General features: G+C 43.0%; 1 pseudogene; it reads left to right on the top strand.

Annotated features, from left to right (window-relative positions):
* The first annotated feature begins 733 nt into the window (after positions 1-733).
* LOC123842161 (splicing factor, proline- and glutamine-rich-like) lies at positions 734-5,875 on the top strand (annotated as a pseudogene).
* The last annotated feature ends 14,331 nt before the right edge of the window (positions 5,876-20,206 follow it).

The raw sequence follows: 20,206 nt of genomic DNA, 5'->3' as shown, positions 1-20,206 counted from the left end.
TGTTTGTTTTGTTTCTTAAATCAAAATACACATGAATAAAATCATATGGTATTTGTCTTTGTCTGACTTATTTCACTTAGCAAATACCCTCTAGGTCCATCCATGTTGTGTAAGTGACAAGATCTCATTCTTTTTTATGGCTGAGTAATATTCCATTGTATATATGCACCACATCTTCTTTATCCTTTCATCTATTGGGTTGTTTCCATATCTTGGTTATTGTAAACAATGCTGCAGTAAACACAGGGGTACATATATCTTTTTGAATTAGTGTTTTAATTTTCTTTGGGTAAATACCGAGTAGTGGAATTTATGGCAAAAAATTTTGATCATATGACAATTCTATTTTTAATTTTTTGAGGAGCTTTCATACTGTTCTGCACTGTGGCTGCACCAGCTTGCTTTCCCACCAGCAGTGCACGAGGGTTCCTTTTTCTCCCTATCCTTGCCAACACTCGTTATTTCTTGTCTTTTTTACTCAAAGGGTTCTTTGTATATTTTGGATAACAGTCAGAGATGTCTTTGCAAATGTTTTCTCCCCAGTCTGTGGCTTGTCTTCTAACCTGATACTATCTTTCACAGACCGAAGTTCTCAATTTAATAAAGTCCAGCTTATTGATTCTTTATTAAATGGATCACACCTTTGGTGGTATATCTAAAAAGTCATCACCGTGACCAGGCCAGTGCTTTCTAGAGTGTAGTTTGTAGACAACTCAGGTGTGGACCTTGCCAAATGCACATTCTGATTGAGAAGATCACATACAAGGACCGAGATTTAGCATTTCTAACAGGCTCCCAGATGATGCTGATGCTGCTGAAAGCCACAGATGACACTTTACTGCTCAGGTTCAAGGAAGAAGACAAGTCCCACCAATACTATTAACCATAAGTTGTTACGTACTTGCCGTTCTTCAGATACTGTGCTAATTAAGCACTTAACAAATACAGCAATTAATTTAATGCTCACAACTCTATAAAGCAGATATTTTATCTAGCCAGGACTTTTTTTAGTTCTAGTTTCCAGTGCTAGAAACCCAACCAAAACTAATACCAACAAAAAAGAAAATTTGAAGAAACACATTAAGAGGGAAGTCTGGAGGTAACTGTGGCCTTGGGGATGATGACAAGGGAGAGGGTCTCTCCTGGAGTGATATGACCCTGGTACCCCTCCCCCTCTCTTCCCTCTCCTCCCCCCACTTACGTTTGGCTCTCTTTGGTTTATTCTCTCCTACTCCAGGCAGGCTTTGCCCTATGTAATAGGAAACATGGCTTCAGCAGCTCCCTTTAGTTCTTGATGCAAGGAGAAAGACAGGGTTGGCCTCTGTCGTTAGAATAAATAAGATCCCAGAGAAGGATTCCAATTGACCTCACTCAAGTCATTTTCCCAGCTTTGGGCTGCTCTCTGTGGTCAAGAGAGTGGGTCACTATTGTTGGCCAGGCCTGAGTTCCATGTCCAGCCCTGTGGACAGAGATGTGGGGCTGGTGAATGGCAGCCCCTCCAGCACCAGATGGTGTTGGACCATTCCCCAGAGAAAGAGACACCTAGCAGACAAAACAACAGAAACCAACAATACAGTCAGCATCTCTACTTCATCAGTGAGAAAACTGAGATTGGCAAAGTTTCATCAACCTGCTCAAGTTACACATCTAGTAAGAGAATGAGCCAGGTTTTCCCAAAAGTGCTATTCAGACATGCACTGGAGGGCCTGAAACCAAGCCCACCTCTCACTTACGAGATTAGGCTAACATGGCAGAGTCAGCTGGTCACTGCTGCATGAATCTGACTCTGGCTCTGTTGGAAGAATGTTCCTCTCACCTGCAATCAAAGGGCCTCACTATTATACCACATATTTTATTGAAGAAGCTTATCTTAGCCTCCTGCAAGTGGTAATGAGAGCAGAAAACCCCTCTCCTCTCCCCTGTTGAAAAAGGACCTGACACTGGAGCTATGTCTAAAAGAAAAGAATGCATAATAGGACAGAGATTCAGGGGCACATGAACAGGGAGTCTGGACCGCACAGTGAAGAAGGCTTGGAGCCCGACTCATGGATCTCAAGGCTCCTCCCTCAATAAAGAGGAGTAAAGGGAGCAGGAGAGAGAGAAGGGGGCTTTCTAACTCTACTGAGACTGTAGCAAGGTCGGTGACACAGCACCTGAGGTGTGAAGGTAAGTGGGAGATTACCACTGTCTTGACCAGCTCGCTGTCCCACAACATTCCCTTCCTCACAGGGAACCTCTTTGACCCTCCCAATTACACCAGCCTCTTATCATACCCTCTGTGCTTCCTGCACATAATGATCACAGTTTGTAACAACATATGGCATGGTCCTTCATGAATGACTATCTCCTCCACTAAACTAAGTTTGGGGAGAGCACATCTGTCCCCCATTCTGTGCCCAGTATCTCACATGCTGAGTACATAATAGGTGCTCGGTTGATAAATATGGAATTATTAATTATTTTAAAAAGACTGTCCTATGATATTTTCATCAGTATCTCACATGCTGAGTACATAATAGGTGCTCGGTTGATAAATATGGAATTATTAATTATTTTAAAAAGACTGTCCTATGATATTTTCATCAGTGAACTAAACAGATTAAAAAGTGCAGAATGTGATCCTATTTTAACTAATCGTATAGAAATAGAAACCAAATAACTTATAATGGTCATTGATGAGTGGTAGAATTGGGGCATGTTATTTTGATACTTTAATGTTTTCTAATTTCTCTACAGTGAAAACTTCATTACACAATGTCTACTGTAATAAAAATGACAAAGAAAAAAACTGTCATGTTCTAAGTCATTGTGTTTGAAAATAATCAGAAGTTCCCAGACCTGGGGCAGTTAAGCCTCCAGCTCCTGATTTCAGCTCAGGTCATGATCTCAGGGTCATGAGACTGAACCCTGCAGGGCTCTGAGCTCAGTGTGGAGTCTGCATGGGATTCTCTCTCCCTCTCCCTCAGCACCCCCTCCCCACTCTATCTCAATAAATAAATAAAATCTTAAAAAAAAGAAGTTCCCAGACCTTTCCCCAACACAGTTACCAGCATTCCATCTTCAACAATATCCATTATATTCCCAGAGATGGATGCTTCTTTGGGGGAACGCAGATGGTCAAGGACTCCCTCATCCTGATGCTCGTATTTGTGTGCATCCTTTGCACTTGCGCATGGAAAGCATAAGTTTTCTAAAATGTTCCTATAATTTCAGCAAAATCTAAATTGGCCCTGGAGTCACCCCACCAAGTGGAAGGAGTCAGACCAAATTCCTCCCAGGTTTGCACTTCCTAAGAGGCTGGGTTCCAACTGCAACATGTCATTAAAAAGAGATCACTCTGGCCTGTGCCATCCGCCACCTCGTGTGAAGCAAGGGGGCCTCCAGGGTCCCCGAGCGTCTTCCCCGGGTCTGCCTCGACCGCCCCGTGATCACAGACCTGTCTCGGGACCCGCGGCGGCCTCCGCGACTTCGCTCCCCGCCACCCGGCGCGGGCCTCAATCAGAAGCGCGGACCCGTGGGTCCCGGCCCGGGCCAGGGTGGCCCCGCGCCCCCGATCCCGCCGCCGCCCCAGGCCTCGCCCAAGCCCGTCGTTCCTCGGCCCCGGCCCGGCGGCCGGAGTGGGCAGCGCCCCGCCGGCCTCGGGCTCCGCACCGCCTGCTACTCCTCCGACCTCGGGCGCCCCGACGGGGCCTGGCCCCACCCCGCCCCCGCCGCCCGCTGTCACCTGGGCGCCGCCGAGCAGCGGGGTCCCCAGCACCCCGCCTCAGGCCGGGGGCCCGCCACCTCCCCCCGCAGGGGGCCCGGGCCCCGAGGCCCGAAAGGCGGCAGAATGCCAGGCGCCCGAAGCCGGGCGGCGGGCCGAAGCCGGGCGGCGGGCCGGGCCGCAGCGCTCCTGGCGGCGGGGAGCCCCGCGGAGGCCGGCAGCGCCACCCGCCCGCCCCCCGGCAGCACCAGCGGGGCCCCCAGCCGGCGGGCCGGCGGCCGCAGCGACAGACGAGAAGCTCAGCGACTCCGGGGGGTTGGACGCCACCTCGTCTCTCTCGGGGAGGCCTGGAGAGAAAACCTCCACGCAGCGCGGGCGGCTGTTTGTTGGGAATCCACCTGCTGGCACCACAGAGGAGGGATTCAAAAGACTGTCTGCGAAATATGAGAACCAGGAGCAGCTTTTATCGACCAAGGCCAAGGATTTGGGCTCATTAAACTTGAATCTGGGCATTGGCTGAAACTGCCAAAGCTGCACTTGCTGATACACCCAGGAGAGGTAGGCAGCTTCGGGCTCGCTTTGCCACACAAGCCGCTGCCCTCTCCCTTCGAAATCTTTCACCTTGTGTTTCCAGTGAACCGTTGGAAGAAGCCTTTCGCCAACTGGGTCCTATTGAAAGGGCTGCTGTGATTGTGGATGATCGGGGCAGATCTACAGGGAAAAGCATTGTGGATCTACAGGGAAAGGCATTGTGGATCTACAGGGAAAGGCATTGTGGAATTGGCTTCTAAACCAGCAGCAAGAAAAGCCTTTGAAAGATGCAGCGAAGGTGTTTCTTCCTGACAACAACTCCTCGTCCAGTCATTGTGGAACCACTTGAACAACTAGATGATGAAGATGGCCTTCCTGAAAAACTTGCACAGAAGAATCCAATGTATCAAAAGGAGAGAGAAACGCCTCCTCGTTTTGCCCAGCATGGCACATTTGAGTACAAATATTCTCAGCGATGGAAATCCCTGGATGAAATGGAAAAACAGCAAAGGGAACAAGTTGAAAAAAACATGAAAGATAGGGGTGCCTGGGTGGCTCAGTTGGTTGAGCGACTGCCTTCAGCTCAGGTCATGATCCTGGAGTCCCTGGATCGAGTCCCGCATCGGGCTCCCTGCTCGGCAGGGAGTCTGCTTCTCCCTCTGACCCTCCCCCGTCTCCTGTGCTCTCCTCTCTCATTCTCTCTCTAAAATAAATAAATAAAATCTTAAAAAAAAAAAAAAACATGAAAGATGCAAAAGACAAATTGGAAAGTGAAATGGAAGATGCCTATCATGAGCATCAGGCAAATCTTTTGCGTCAAGATCTGATGAGACGCCAGGAAGAATGAAGACGCATGGAAGAACTTCACAATCAAGAAATGCAGAAACGTAAAGAGATGCAACCAAGGCAAGAAGAAGAACGACGTAGAAGGGAAGAAGAGATGATGATTCGTCAGCGTGAAATGGAAGAGCAAATGAGACGCCAAAGAGAGGAAAGTTATAGCCGGATGGGCTGCATGGATCCAAGAGAAAGAGACATGAGAATGGGTGGTGGAGGAGCAATGAACATGGGAGATCCCTATGGCTCAGGAGGCCAGAAATTTCCAGCTCTGGGTGGTGGTGGTGGGCATAGGTTATGAAGCTAATCCTGGAGTCCCACCAGCAACCATGAGTGGTTCCATGATGGGAAGCGACATGCATACTGAGCGCTTTGGGCAGGGAGGTGCGGGACCTGTGGGTGGACAGGGTCCTAGAGGAATGGGGCCTGGAACTCCAGCAGGATATGGGAGAGGGAGAGAAGAGTATGAAGGCCCAAACAAAAAGCCCCGATTTTAGATGTGATGTCTAGGTTTTCATTCCAGTTTGTTTTTGTCTTTTCTTGTTTAGATACCAATCTTTTAAATTCTTGCATTTTATTAAGAAAGCTACCTTTTTATGGATGTTAGCAGTTTATTGACCTAATATTTGTAAATGGTCTGTTTGGGCAGGTAAAGTTATGTAATGCAGTGTTTCAAACAGGGGAATTTTTTTCCTTTTTATTTCCTTTTTTTTTTTTTAACTGTATAATGTCCCTCAAGTTATGGCAGAGTACCTTGTGCCACTGAATTTCCAAAGTGTGCCAATTTTTTTTTCCTGTGCTGCAAATAAATAGAAAAAATAGTTATAATATTGATCTTCAACTTCGCCATTCCTGCTTCTATGCACATTAGGCTAGGAATTCCACTTTGAAAGCCTGAGCGTGTCTAGGCCTTCGAATGGCACATGCCATTTCTGGGAAATGGATCTGTAGGCTAAGTATTGCTTTCTGCAAATAAGTACCCCCTTGTTTTGAAAAGAAGAAATGCATATTGAAGGAGTTTCATGATTTGATTTGTTTGGCATTAGAGGAAGCAAGCTGGTGCTAAGTATTTTTAAATGGTTATGTAAGCAAGCTGAACTGTAAATCTTCCTTCAGGAATGTGTATTAAGATTATGGAATGGGTGAAAGACTATTGGTAGGGGGAGAAAGTGGGTATGACTAAATGGCTCTTTATGGCCCTATGATCTATCCTTTCCTTGAAAGTTTCTGAAGAAAAAGTGGAAAACTCATTCTGTTGCATTCCTCCATTCTTGTTTTTAAAAGAATAAGTCCCAAGCCCTACAAATGGCTTGTACTGAACTTTCACATTTGAATTAAAGATTGTTAAACATGAAAAAAAAAAAAAGAGAGATCACTCTGTCTTCAGTAATGTCTGCCCACCTTAAACTTTAATTAAGCTTGCAAGACAAAACAAATGAAGGTGTTGAGAATAAAGGTAAAAATCAGTCCAGCAGAAAATGGGAATAATGGAGTTGGGAGAGGACATTTTTCATGGGAGCTGGCAGATAAGGATGGAGGCATACAAAATGAGCTACTCACTCCCAGCTCAGTCATGCAATCCTGATCATACTGTGGGTCTTGCCTAGTTACCATCTTCAGAAAACCTTTTACTGAGACAAATAGCACAGTCCACCAACTCTCCAAAGCTCTTTCTACACTGCATCATCATATAAACACATTTCTCATCATATAAACACAAAACTTGAACTGATTGACAACAGATGGAGGAAAGCCAAGAAGCCCTGGGTAGTGAGAAATCTAAGAAGATGTGGGTAACCTACCTCCACAACATATTTTGAATCCACACCCTGGTTTCCTTTCTTACTTCTTCATTGCCTGAGACCTGAATCATTCTGGAAGGTCACCAACTCATGTTCAACTTCCAGCTTTTCTTAATCTGGATTTCTGTAAACTCTTAATAAAAAGACTTTCTTTTAGGAGCCCCTGAGTGGCTCAGTTGGTTAAGCATCCCACCCGTGATTTCGGCTCAGGTCATGAGATCAAGCCCCGGGTCAGGCTCTATGTTCAGTGAGGAGTCTGCTTGAGATTCTCTCTCTCCCTTTCCCTCTGCCCCTCCCCCTGCTCACACTTTCTAAATAAATAAATAAATAAATAAATAAATAAATAAATAAATAACTCTTAAATAAATAAAGATCCACACTACCATGACTTACCCACCAAGTTCAAGGAGGAAAGATGTGTGTATGAGGGAATCCTGTACACTGATTTGGACCAGGATGAGCTGATGCAGAGCCTGTTTGTAATGAGGAAACTGACTCCATGTTTCCCGTCTGAATATTGATGGCTCTCAGTCCTCACCCTCCTCTTCCCCCTGTACCCTTGTGTGAACATGCTCCTAGAAAGGCTGGGGACCTCCTCTGCTGGTGGGAACACTTGCCCCCATGTTAAAAGCCCTGGTTGGTCTCCTTCCCTTACTCTCTCAAGCCACTTGGGGCTACTCAAGAGGCCTGCCCTGCTGCCCAAAGACCTCCATTATGTGAGCTCTACACCTTTCCATACTCTCTCAGTATGTGTGTGGCACCATCAGTGTGAACATTTTAAAACAAACTTCAGGTAGGGTCCATCTGCCTCTGCAGAAGACCATGATGCTGTTTGGTTGGGATGCCTTGGCAAACTGCCATTGGCAGAGGGAGATCACAGGAACTTAGGGCTCCTGGGGTCTACGGGAAGAGTCAGTGATGAGCCCTAAGAAGGAATGGACCGCACCTGCACCAAGGGAATTGCTCCACAAGAAGCAATCTCTGAACAAAGCAGCTTGCTAGAGAAAGGCACTAGCTTTGCACAAATTGCACAGGCCCAGAGGGCAGGCATGTTGCCAGCCTCCAGCAGCACCTGGTGAGGATGATTATTCCTACCTCCTTAATCACTCTTCTCTCCTCACTCTCCATGGTCCGGGGGGGGCCATGCCAAATGTTTCAGAAATGAGGAAGGAGAATCCTAGAGAAGAGAATCCATCCAACCCCCTCGCCTCCCAGTTTGAAAATTTCTTGCTCACTAAGACCCCCTACATAAAAACCTGAACCTTGAATGGAGGGTGGACACAGAGACTCTTACATGGGACTCATCCTTCTAAGTACAAAATTGAGACTGGACTAAAAATGACTGTAGGGTTTTTTAATACCTCAGATTGACCAGAAATATGCAGTGGCCTGAGTTTTCTTCCAAGGGCAAGGGGAAACAAGCAAAGTTTAAGAGGTACAGGGAAAACCAGTGAAATTGTTCCTTGTGCCTTCAACATTCTGATTACAGTAACAAACACCCACTGCTATCACCATTCCCCAAAGTGAAAAAGGAGAGAGTTCATGGCAGTTCCACTGGCTGGCTTGACTCTGACATCAGCAGACCACAGAAATTGATCTAGAAAGTGTACAGTCTTCTCAGAAGGCTCTGGAAGTAAGGGCCAGTGACTTTCCAGTCTAATTATAGTCTGTGAAGAGATTCTAGAGAAACACTTACAGGTCATCACAGGCCACTCAAGGCCTGCAGTTACCTGGCTTCACCTATCAACTTAGGACATACCTTGGAGATATCTAAGATTATATTACAAGAGTTTACTTGTCTAAAAATATATAAGAATGTGTCTTTTGAGTTAGGGATTGAGATTTCATCGATGAATCAGCAAAGCTTCAGATAAACTAGTTAATTGGGTGGGTTTGCCCAATAGCCAACAAAGGCTCTAAGTTTGGCAGTGGACTTCAAGGGTCTATGTGCCATCACCCTCAGCCACCCTCTGCCACTTACTCATCCAGCCTATGGCTGAACATTGTGCCTCTCATACTGCCCTTTCTGACTAGGGCAAGGCCAGGCTCTTCATTCCCCCTTCTGTGGAGCAAAATCCACCTCCATCCTGCACCCATTAACTCTGGCTCTAACTCTGCGGTCACGGGTAACAGCCTGATTTTCTTTCCTTGAGGAAGCTCTAGCTGTGTGAAAGCAGATATCAGCCTCAGTGAGTCTTTTATTCTTCTTCATATGATCTGGGTTTAGTTTCCTCACTAATCCAAAGACCCTCTTATAATATGTTCCACTTCCTCTAAGCCTGAGCAAGTAGGCTGTGAGTTCCATGCTCCAAACACATGGTGTGGACTCTAGCCAAGAACCAGGAGAATTGCCCCAAATTCCTCCTCCCTCTAAGAATATCTATCACTGGAGCAGGCATGTACAGGAATACCTTGGAGATATTGCGGATTCAGTTCTAGACCACCCCAATAAAGCATATACCACAGTAAAGCATATACTACAACAGAGCAAGTCAAATAAAATTTTTTTTGTTACCTAGTGTATATACAAGCTATGTTTACACTACACTGTACCCTATTAAGGGCAATAGCTTTATGTCTAAAAATAACATACATACCTTAATTTAAAAACGCTTTATTGCTAAAAAATCCCAACCATCATCTGAGCTTTCAGGAAGTCATAATCTTTTTGCTGGTGGAGGGTCTGGCTCCAATGTTGACAGCTGCTGATTGCTCATGGTGGTGGTTGATGAAAGCTGGGGTGGCCGTGGCAATTTCTTAAAACAACACAACAATGAAGTTTGCCCATCAATTGACTCTTCCTTTCACAAATGATTTCTCTGTAGCACACACAGTTTGATAGCATTTTACCCACAGAATTTCTTTGACAATTGGAGTCCATCCTCTCGATCCCTACAGCTGCTTTATCAACTAATTTTATGTAATATTCTAAATCCTTCATTGTCATTTCAACAATCTTCACAGCACCTCCACCAACGGTAGATTCCATCTCAGGAAACCACTTTCTTTGCTCATCCATAAGAAGTGACTCCTCATCTGGTCAAGTTTTATAATGAGAGGGCAGCAATTCAGTCCCCAATCTTCAGACTCCACTGCTGATTCTAGTTCTCTTGCTGGTTCTACCATATCTGCAGTGACTTCCCCTACTGAAATCTTGAACCCCTCAAAGTCATCCATGAGGGTGGGAATCAATTTTCTCCAAATTCCTGTGAATTTTGATATTTGACCTCTTCCCAAGAATCATGTATGTTCATAATGGCATCTAGAATGTAAATCTTTTCCAGAAGTTTTTCAGTCTACTTTGCCCAGATCCATCAGAAGAATCTATGGCAGCTATTGCCTTATGGAAGGTATTTCTTAAATAATAAGACTTGAAAGTAGAAATTACCCCTTGATCCATGGGCTGCAGAATGGATGTTGCATTAGCTGATGTGAAAACAACATTCATCTCGTTGTCGATCTCCATCAGAGCTCTTGGGTGACCAGGGGCATTACCAGTGAGTAGTAGGTCTCAACAGTGGGCTTAAAATATTCAGTAAACCATGTTGCAAACAGTTGAGCTCTAACCTAGGCTTTGTTGTTCCATTTATAGTGCACAGGCAGAGTAGATTTTGCATAAATTTTTAAGGGCCCTAGGATTTTTGGAATGATCAATATGCATTGGCTTCAACTTAATGTCACCAGTTGCATTAGCCCCTAACCAGAGAGTCAGCCTGTGTTTTGAGGCTTTGAACCCAGGCCTTGACTTCTCCTCTCCAGCTATGAAACTCCTAGATGACTCTTCCAATAGAAGGCTGTTTTGTCTACACTGAAAATCTGTTGTTCGGTGTAGCCATCTTCATGAACTATCTTAGCTAGATCTCTGGATAACTTGTTTTGCAGCTTCTACATCAGCACTGGCTGCTTCACCTTGCACTTTTATGTTTTGGACACAGCTGTCTTCCTTACACCTCATGAACCTACCTCTGCTAGCTTTAGACTTTGATTCTGCAGCTTCCTCACCTCACTCAGACTTCATGAAATTGAAAGAGATCGAGCCCTGCTCTGGATTGAGCTCTGCCTTAAGGGAATGTAGTAGGTTTGATCTTCTATCCAGACCACGCAAACTTTCTCCATATCAGCAATCAGGCTATTTTTCTTTCTTGTTATTTGTGTGTTCACTTTTCATTTCCTTCAAGAATTTCTCCTTTATATTCACAACTTGGCTTAACCCTATAGAAGCAAAAAGACCTAGCTTTAGGCTTCAGCTTTCAACATGCTTTCCTCACTGAGTTTAATTATTTTTAGCTATTGATTAGAAGTAAGAGATGTGTGATTCTTCCTTTCACTTGAACACTAGTGGCCATTGTAGGGTCTTTAATTGGCCCAATTTCAATATTGTTGTGTCTTAGGGAATAAGAAGGCTGAAGGAGAGGGAGAGAGATGGGGGAGTGGCTAGTTGGAGGAGTCAGGACACACACAACATTAAATATTAAGTTCACCACTTTATACGGGTGTGGTCTGTGGTGCCCCAAAACAATTACCATAGTAACATCAGTAATTACCATAATGAATATAATAATGATGAAAAAGTTTGAAATAGTACAAGAATTACCAAAATGTGACACAGAGACACAAAGTGAGCAAATGCTTTTGGAAAAATAGCACCAACAGACTTGGCTCAATGCAGGGTTGCCACAAACCTTCAAACTATACAAAACACAATATCTGCAGTGAAATGAAGCTTGACAAAATGAGATCTGCCTGTACACATATGATGTTGTGTAGTGATTTGTGATTTACAAAACACTTCCCATAGACCATTTCTAGGTTTTATAGCAGAATCAATATCGACAATGCAACATGTATGTAAACATAACATTGTGCAGTGATTTATAGTTTACAAAACACTTTCCCATATGCTGTCTAGCATATATAGCAGCCAATTTATAGTAGACTCACTTGAAAAATGCTAATCATTTCAACCTCTCATCTTTTTTGTAGCTGTTGATACTGAAAATCTTCTCCTCTTTCCATATTTGCATAGGGACTGCTCTGATCATTTGGGATTGTCAGGATTCTCACAGATGTCCCATCTTCCAATCCTGCATGAATATGAATCACTGCAAGATAGCAGAGTCCTATAGTTAAGACGAGCCAATGAAATCAGAAAAATGGGGTTCAAATTTTGGCTCCCCCTTTGTGATCTTGGGCATATTTCATTTCTTTGCCGGTTTCCTTATATAATAATGGGTTATTATAAGACCTATCTCTTGTGGGAATCAATTGAGATCATCCTCTGCAATGCTTAGCACAAAGCCTGGCAGATGGCTAGCCCGCTTGTTAGTTGTACTTATTGTTGTTGCTGGTGACGATATTTTGGATGTCATTGATTTCTGTGCCCAGAGGGTTGGTTGACAATGTCGAAGACAAGCACTGCAGGACACCGAGAGAAAAGTTCCCTATGGAGACATTGATTCATTTACCAGTCATTACACATATAAACTAACTTCCCTAATTTATTTGTAAATGACCTATCTTTTTATATTTCTCTCATCTACAAGGCTAGTATAATGTATACCATTGATATACTAATATATATAGTATAGTGGTAATTGGCTAAGAGGTAGTAGCAACAACAGCGCCCACCTTCTGGGCAGCTTCTTTCTTTCATGACAACGAGTGTTGGCAAAGATGTGGGAAAACTGAACCCCTCGTGAACTGTTGGCAGGAATGTGAAATGGTGCAGCCACTATGCAAAAGAGTATGGCAGTTCCTCAAAAAATTAAAAATAGAAATACCATGTGACCAAGCAATTCCTTTTCTGGGTCTATACTTAAGAGAATTGAAAATAGTGTCTCAGATATTTGTACACCCATATTTTTAGGAGAATTTTTCACAATAGCAAAAATGTGGAAGCATCCCAAGTGTCCATCAACAGATGAATGGATAAGCAAAATGTGGTCTATACATACAACGGAATATTATTCTGCCTTTAAAGAGAAGGAGGTTCTGACATCTGCTACAACGTGGATGAGCCCCAAGGACGTTATGTTAAGTGACATCAGCCAGGCCCAAAAAGACAAATACTGATGATCCCATTCATATGAGGTCCCTAGAGTAGTCAAAACCATAAAGACAGGAATTATAATAGTGGTTGCCAGGGGTCTGGGAGAGGGGACATAGGGGCATGAGTGCTTCGTAGGTATGGAGTTTTAATTTCACAAGAGGAGAAAAGCTCTGGAAATGGATGGTGATGACAGTTGCACAATGGTGTGGATGTATTCAACACTATTGAACAGTAACCGAAAAGTTGTTAAGATGGTAAATTTCATGTTATGTGTATTTTACCACAGAAAAGGAAGTCTAACTTGGTCTTTCCTATTCACACTGATATCCCTTCACCTTATGGTCTACTGTCTGTTAGTAGGCCCTTGGAGTGAACTCAATAAATATGGTAAACACATAAAAGCTGCTGGAGATCCTGGGTGAATTCACAAATTATCCATGACAGGCAAGCACAGGACCCCGTGTGCCCATGACAGTGAGCTGGGCCCCCGAGGATCAGACGAAGCAGTTGTTTTCATGATTTGCTTTTCTCCTTCACGGTCTTTCAAATGTATTCCCCTCTAGTGGATATTCTTCCCCTCATTTCCCAGCTTTCGTTTCTTGGGGAATTAAATTGCACTCGGGTCCTTGAATTGACCACCTGTCAGGTCATAAGCGTTTTTGATTTCTCAGCCAGGTAGACTAGTGCTGAGAGCCTCTTTTAAACATCCAGTCTGGGTCTGAGCAAGAGGTTGGTGGTGGTTGCCATGGAGCTGGCTGTGCTCCAGACCCCAGAGGACACAAGAGCCATTCTGTTTTACACTCTGTCAAGTCCCTCAACAGAAAGTAAGGAGGCCCTTCACTGCCCCTAAGAAGTGGTCCTGTGTCCCCAAGTGCAGAGCAGAGTATGTATGCAAAGGAGCAGAAGTCAAGCAGAAAGGGAACCCACTACAGCCTTATTTGAAGGAGTGATTTCCCAAGTGGAAGTTCATGTTACCATAGCTGCAACGTATTACCCAGAAAATCCGTGGTCCCATCACTCAAGCAAATAAACTGCATCCTGCTGGTGAGTTTTGACATCAGTTCATACATTATGCAATAAAGATTGGAGTTGCCTGTTTTTGTCACCTCTCTGGGGAGATCTTTGGGTGAGAAGCATTTTCGAACTATAGTTCTACTGTTTCCGAATCAGGAGTATAAGCATTGTTAAGGAAGAAAAAGGCTCACTGGTTTTAAACTGCATCTTGAAGACTGGCTCGTGATGCAGGAGCATTTCTTTGAACCTACCAAGCGTTCCCAAGCTGGCTGTTTGAGGACCTCCTAGGCCACTTGCCTCTCAGCCAGCGCATCTCGGTAAGAAGGCTTTCTCCCGTCTACAAACTGTAATTCTCTCTCTTCCTCTCTCTCTCTCTGCTCTGCCTGCCAGTAAATTGCCTATTGTATTCAGCTAAATTGCCATTGTATTCGGCTTGTATTGATAACAACTTGTCCTTGATGTTAGGTTCTCTCCCTGACACACTGAGCACCAACAAGTGTAAATACAACACAACCACTGAGTCCCAGCCATGGCTTGTCCCCAGATGGGATATTTCAGACCACAGAACTAATGGTTTCACCATATCTGAATTTGGTCTGTGTGCTCTCTAAGAGGCAAAATTCAAAACTTTTGGTACAGTTGCAAAAGCAATTAAATGGGGGGAAGGATGGTCTTTTCAACAAATGGTGCTGAAGCAACTCAGGTATCTGTGGGCAAAGGAAAATTAACCCCAACTAAAGCTCACACCGTATGCAAAAACTAACTCAAAATGGACCACCGGTTTAAAGGTAAAACATGAAATGATAAAACTTTTAGAGAATAAGAGTAAAAAACCTTCATGACCTACTCATACACAAAGAGTTCTAGACCTGATGTCTAGAGGACAAATCAATAAATTTAATCTCATTAAAATTCAAACTTTTTACTCTGTGAAAGGCCCCATTAAAATGACAGCAAGACAAGCTGCGGTCTGTGAGAAAAAAATTGCAAACCACATACCTGACAAAGGAATATATAAAGAACTCTCAAAACTCAGCATTAAAAAGGGGGAACAATCTAATTAGAAAATAGGCAAAAGACATGAAAAGACATTTCACCAAAGATACTGTGCAGATGGCAAATAAGCACATGACAAAAATGTTCTATATCACTAGCTCTCAGAGAAATTCAAAGTAGACCATGATGAGATATCACCACACACCTGCCAGAAGAGCCAAAAGAAAAAGCAGTGACAATACCAGGTGCTGGTGAGGATATGGAGAAACTGGATCTGTCATACACTGCAGGTGAGTGTATAGAATGGTATGACCATTCTGGGAAATAATTTGGCAGTTTATTAAAGAATCTCAACCTAGACTTCCCCTACAACCCAGCAGTAGAACCTCTGGGCATTTATGCCAGAGAAATGAAGAGTTATGTCCACACAAAAGGCTGTACTTGAATTTTCATAACAGTTTTATTTGTTATAGCCCAAAACTGGAAACCACTCAAATGTCCCCGAATAGATGAATGGTTAAATAGACTGTGGTATGACCACCGCATGGAACACTCCTGAGCAATTAAAAGTAGTACAATACAGATACATGTAGCAACTTGGATGGATCTCAAGGGCAGGATGCTGAGTGAACAAAGCCAATCTCAAAAGGTCATATTCTGTATGATTTCACTTGCATAACATTCTTGAAATGACAAGATCACAGAGGTGAAGAATAGACTAGTGTTCAGAGGGGTTAGAGACAGGGGAAGGGAATGAGGCATACCAATAAAGGGATAGCATGAGGGAGGTTTCTGTGTGGATGGAATGGTTCTGTACCTTGACTGTGATGGTGGTTACAGGAACCTACACATATGAAAGATGACAAAAAACTTCACCCAGAGTACCGATGTCAGTTTCCTGGATTTGATATTGAACAGCAGTTACCTAAAATGTAAGCATTGAGGGAACCTGGATGAGTGGTACGTGGAATCTCTCACACTATCTTCACAACTTCCTGTGGATCTATAATTATTTAAAAAATACAAACTTAAAAGCAAGTAAATCCAACTTTAGTATTTAGTAAATCTGGAAGCAAAAACACTTATGAAAAAAAAAAGGCAGGAGCATATGAGGAATATGTCAAGACTTCTATTGCCTTAATAGAGATTTGGGATGTCAAAATGTAGAAACTCTTCTGCTTGGAGTCACACAAATTCTGAAAACACAGTTCTGCCCCATTAAAGAATGACGGAGAATGTAAAGTTTTGATTTATGGTGTTCCTAAATCCAGCTTTTATTTTAAGAGCTGTGAGCTCCAGGCTCACGTAGGGTTCCTGCTGTCTTCCATGGCGCTGCCTGTTTCCAGCAGCTGTATGACCTTTGAGGGGATATAACCTGGCCAGGTGAGCTGCGTCCTCCACGGGGCCATGTGAGGTGCTGGGCCAGCTGGGGAGCCATGTGCACCTCCCATCCCTGAGGGCATTGGAGGCAAAACTCTCTGGAAAGAAGAGAAATGAAGACAAGTGAATTTATCAGAACTCTTCTCAAAATGAGTAACGTGCATAGCTGAAAGGAGTGGAGGGGTATGGGGATGGATGTGAGACCCCAAGTACAAGTAAGCGAAACCCGCCAAGTGGCCTAAATCTCTTCATCCACGGGGTTTCCTGGTACAGATTTGGGGGTGTTTGTAAGCAGGATGGAATCCCTCAAGACCACTGAGGGCAGCTCATGGCTGCAGCAGATAACCCTCCTTCTCCCTTCCCCAGCACTGCTCTGAGGCTCCCCAAAGACAGACTCACTGATCAGAGATCACTGACTAAGCCCAACACAGGCCTTAAGGAGGATGAGGGCAGAATCCCAAGGTACCCAGTGAGTCTGGCTTTTGCTTTGCATTGTTTACAGAGCAGGAATGGGTTTGCAACAATGACCAAGGGGAGAACAACAGGCAGTTAAAACCTAGAGCCAGGTATTACTCCCAAAACACATCCTTGTCATCTTTTTCTTAAGATTTTATTTATTTATTTGACAGAGAGCACAAGTAGGCAGAGTGCCAGGCAAAGGGAGAGGGAGAGGCAGGCTACCCACTGAGCAGAGAGCCCAACGTGGGGCTCCATCCCAGGACCCTGGGATCATGACCTGAGCCAAAGGCAGATGCTTAACCAACTGAGCCACCCAGGCACCCCTCATCCTTGTCATCTTTATCTTCCCTCAAATACTTATACTTTTGTATTGCCTTGAATGTGTAAGTGAGAATCCGGTATATTATATAATATGGCAGAAAAGTCATTGCAGAAAGAAAAATAATTATTTGATGAACTAGTTTAGAATAAGTAATTAAGTATTTAGAGGAAAAATAAATGTACAGTCCCAACCTCACACTATACTCCAAAAGAAATTCCTGGTCATGAAAAGTCAAAATTGACTAGCCTGGGGGAAAAAAATGTATCTGATCTTAAAATAAAAAAGTAAACTTCTGAGCTTGAAATAAAATGAGGAGAAGGGTGCCTCAGTGGCTCAGTCTGTTAAGTGTCTGACTCGATTTCGGCTCAGGTCATGATCTCAGGGCCATGGGATTGAGCCCCGTGTTGGGCTCCATGCTTAGCGGGGAGTCTGCTTAGGATTCTCTTTCCTTCCCCCTCAGCCCGTTCCCCCCCCACTCTCTCTCTCTCTCAAATAAAATAAATAAATCTTTAAAAAATGAGAGAATTCAAATTAGAAAAAAAAATTATCTCATAAGAGTTTGAATTGTCCATATGTCCAAAAATAAACAAAATGTTAAAAGAACAAGATGTATATCAGAAATATCACAGATAAAATGGTGATACCTTGAATCCATGAAGTGGTTACTACTCAGTGAAAATCAGACAAGAACAGGATCAGAACTGGAAACATAAATGAATAACTAGCCTAAAATATTTTCAGCCTCACTCAAATTGAAATACCATTTTTTATCTACCAACTAACAAAGTTTCTTTCAATAATAATTCTGACTTAGTGATGTTATGGTAAAATAGACACCCTTTTACTGAGAAGCTTCTCCCCTCCTAGGAGCCAAAACAGATGCATTGACCACTAGAATTACTTCAAAAATATTTTTTATGCTCTTACACTTGGAAGAAGCTTTGTAACCGATGAAGAACATTTTTCTACACTGTGTGGCATGTGGTGAGGCAGCCTCCAGTTGGGGATGTTGAGACAGGTTCATCTCATGATAAAGACAGCATGGCCGGAACCCGAACAGACAATGTTTCCTTGGGTGCTAAGATGATTTGGGGGTAATTACATCAATAAGTTCACTGTTCTGGATTTAGTTATCAAAAATCTGGAAGTGTTCTTTGCCTGGAACAGAGCAGATCCTGGGCATGCTGGGGAAATGATCTTCCATCCGACGCATACACTTTCATTTTAATGAACCTTCAAGATTAAGTAGAACAATTTAAACCTCAAAGCAAAAGCTCATCAATTTGCTCCCGCTGAAAGACTTTATTAACAAATGTTCAGAGCAGTAACAGTCCTGGTTATCAAAGCAATTTTTAATTTATAATCTGTTTGCTGGGTTTCCATTCTTATTCTTAGTGCCTTAAGAACATCATGAACTCCGACATGTCAGATAAATACAAAAGCAAAAACAGGGTCGAAAATGTTAGAATGCAGAGGCATAAGGTTATGATTGAGGAATTAGAACTGGTTTAAAACAGGAAAAGTGAGGAGTAAATAACACATTTTTCTTTGGATGGAATAGTAGGCAGACTTTCTAAATGGGTCCCTCCAATGATGTCTTCTCCTACTCCCCAGAATCTGTGAATATGATGAGATGATCACGTCATAACATCATGTCATATTACCAGGCACAGTGGAGCTTAAAATTGGATGATCACCCTGGATTACCCAGGGGTGGCCCAGTGTAACCCCACAAGCCCTTAAAGCAGTGAGTGTTCTCCAGCTGGTAGTAGAAGTTGGAAGGGCTCAATAATCATGACTGTTTTGAAGATGGAGAGGGGGCTGCCTGAGAAGGAATGCAGGTAGCCTACAGGAGTTAAGGACAGTCTCCATCTGGCAACCAGCAGCGGAATGGTGACCCCAGCCCCAAAGTCCCAAGAAATCAAGTCTGACAGCAACCTGAAGGAGCTTGAAAGCAAATTCCTGTCCAGATCCTCCAGTTAGGAGCCCAGCCCTGCCAGCACCTTGATTTTGACCTTGTGAGACTCTGAACAAAAGTCTATCCACAGTGTACTGAACTCTGACCTACAGAGTGCAAGCTAATAAATGGATGTTGTTTTAAACTGATAAGTTTGTGATCATTTGTTATGCATCAGTAGAAAACTAATATCGTGGGGACTTACAAACAGAAGGATTCATAGTCAGTTTCTAGAAGCTTTTCAGTTGCCAGGTAGAGGAGATCTTAATATTGAAGGTGGGACCACAATGTACACATCCTTTATCAGAAGCATTTAACAATAAGTTTTAAGAGTCTTGACCTACCAATTCAATATCCAGGAAATTAGGAAAATATTTAAATTCAAGGCTCATCAGAGAATTATTTTAAAAAGTAAAAAAAAAATTTTAATTGACGTACCTATCAGTAAGTGATTGTTTACATTAATTATGTAGTGTTTATAGTCTTGCTTCTCAAAGTGTGGTCCATGGACCAGCATCACAATCACATGCAGAATCTGAGGTACCAGACCAAAACTAGTGAGTTGGCAAGTCTGTGTTAATAAGATCCAGAGGGTTTGTAGGCACACACAAATTTGAGAAGCGCTAATCTATAGACAGGAATGTTATTCAACAATGGAAATCTTGCTAATTTTTTTTAACACATCATGAACAAATTGGTTTATTTGAGGAATGACAGTTTGGTTTAACAATAGAATATCAACTAATATAATCAATCACATTAATAGTTTAAAAAGTACAGCCATCTCGGCAGATGCAGAAAAAAAAATCAATGAATGTAGTACCAGGTCATTTAACAAAAAACTCACAGGAAATTAGGAAAAGAGGAAAGCATCTTTTTTTCTGATAAGTGTATCTATGAAACACTTAATGTCACTTCATTGAAAACCTTGCTTTGGGATCCAGAAAAAAAAAAAAAACACAAGTATGCACAATTTCTGTTTAGCAATTTCTGTCACAATTTCTATTCAGCAATGGGATATGATACATTATATCAAAGGAATACAAAGAAATGAAACTTTAAGAAAGGTACAGTAAAAAGCAAAACCCTCATTAATCACAGATAATAAAATAATACAAGTAAAAATCCAAATAAGTCTATAGACAATTTAATAGAA

Source organism: Mirounga angustirostris, unplaced genomic scaffold (assembly GCF_029215605.1).
Source record: "Mirounga angustirostris isolate CCGP_5_RB_7025 unplaced genomic scaffold, mMirAng1.0.hap1 SCAF_1, whole genome shotgun sequence".
NCBI classification, from domain to species: Eukaryota; Metazoa; Chordata; class Mammalia; order Carnivora; family Phocidae; genus Mirounga; species Mirounga angustirostris.
The sequence above is the reverse complement of the archived record's forward strand: the minus strand, read 5'-3'. Positions and strand labels throughout refer to the sequence as shown.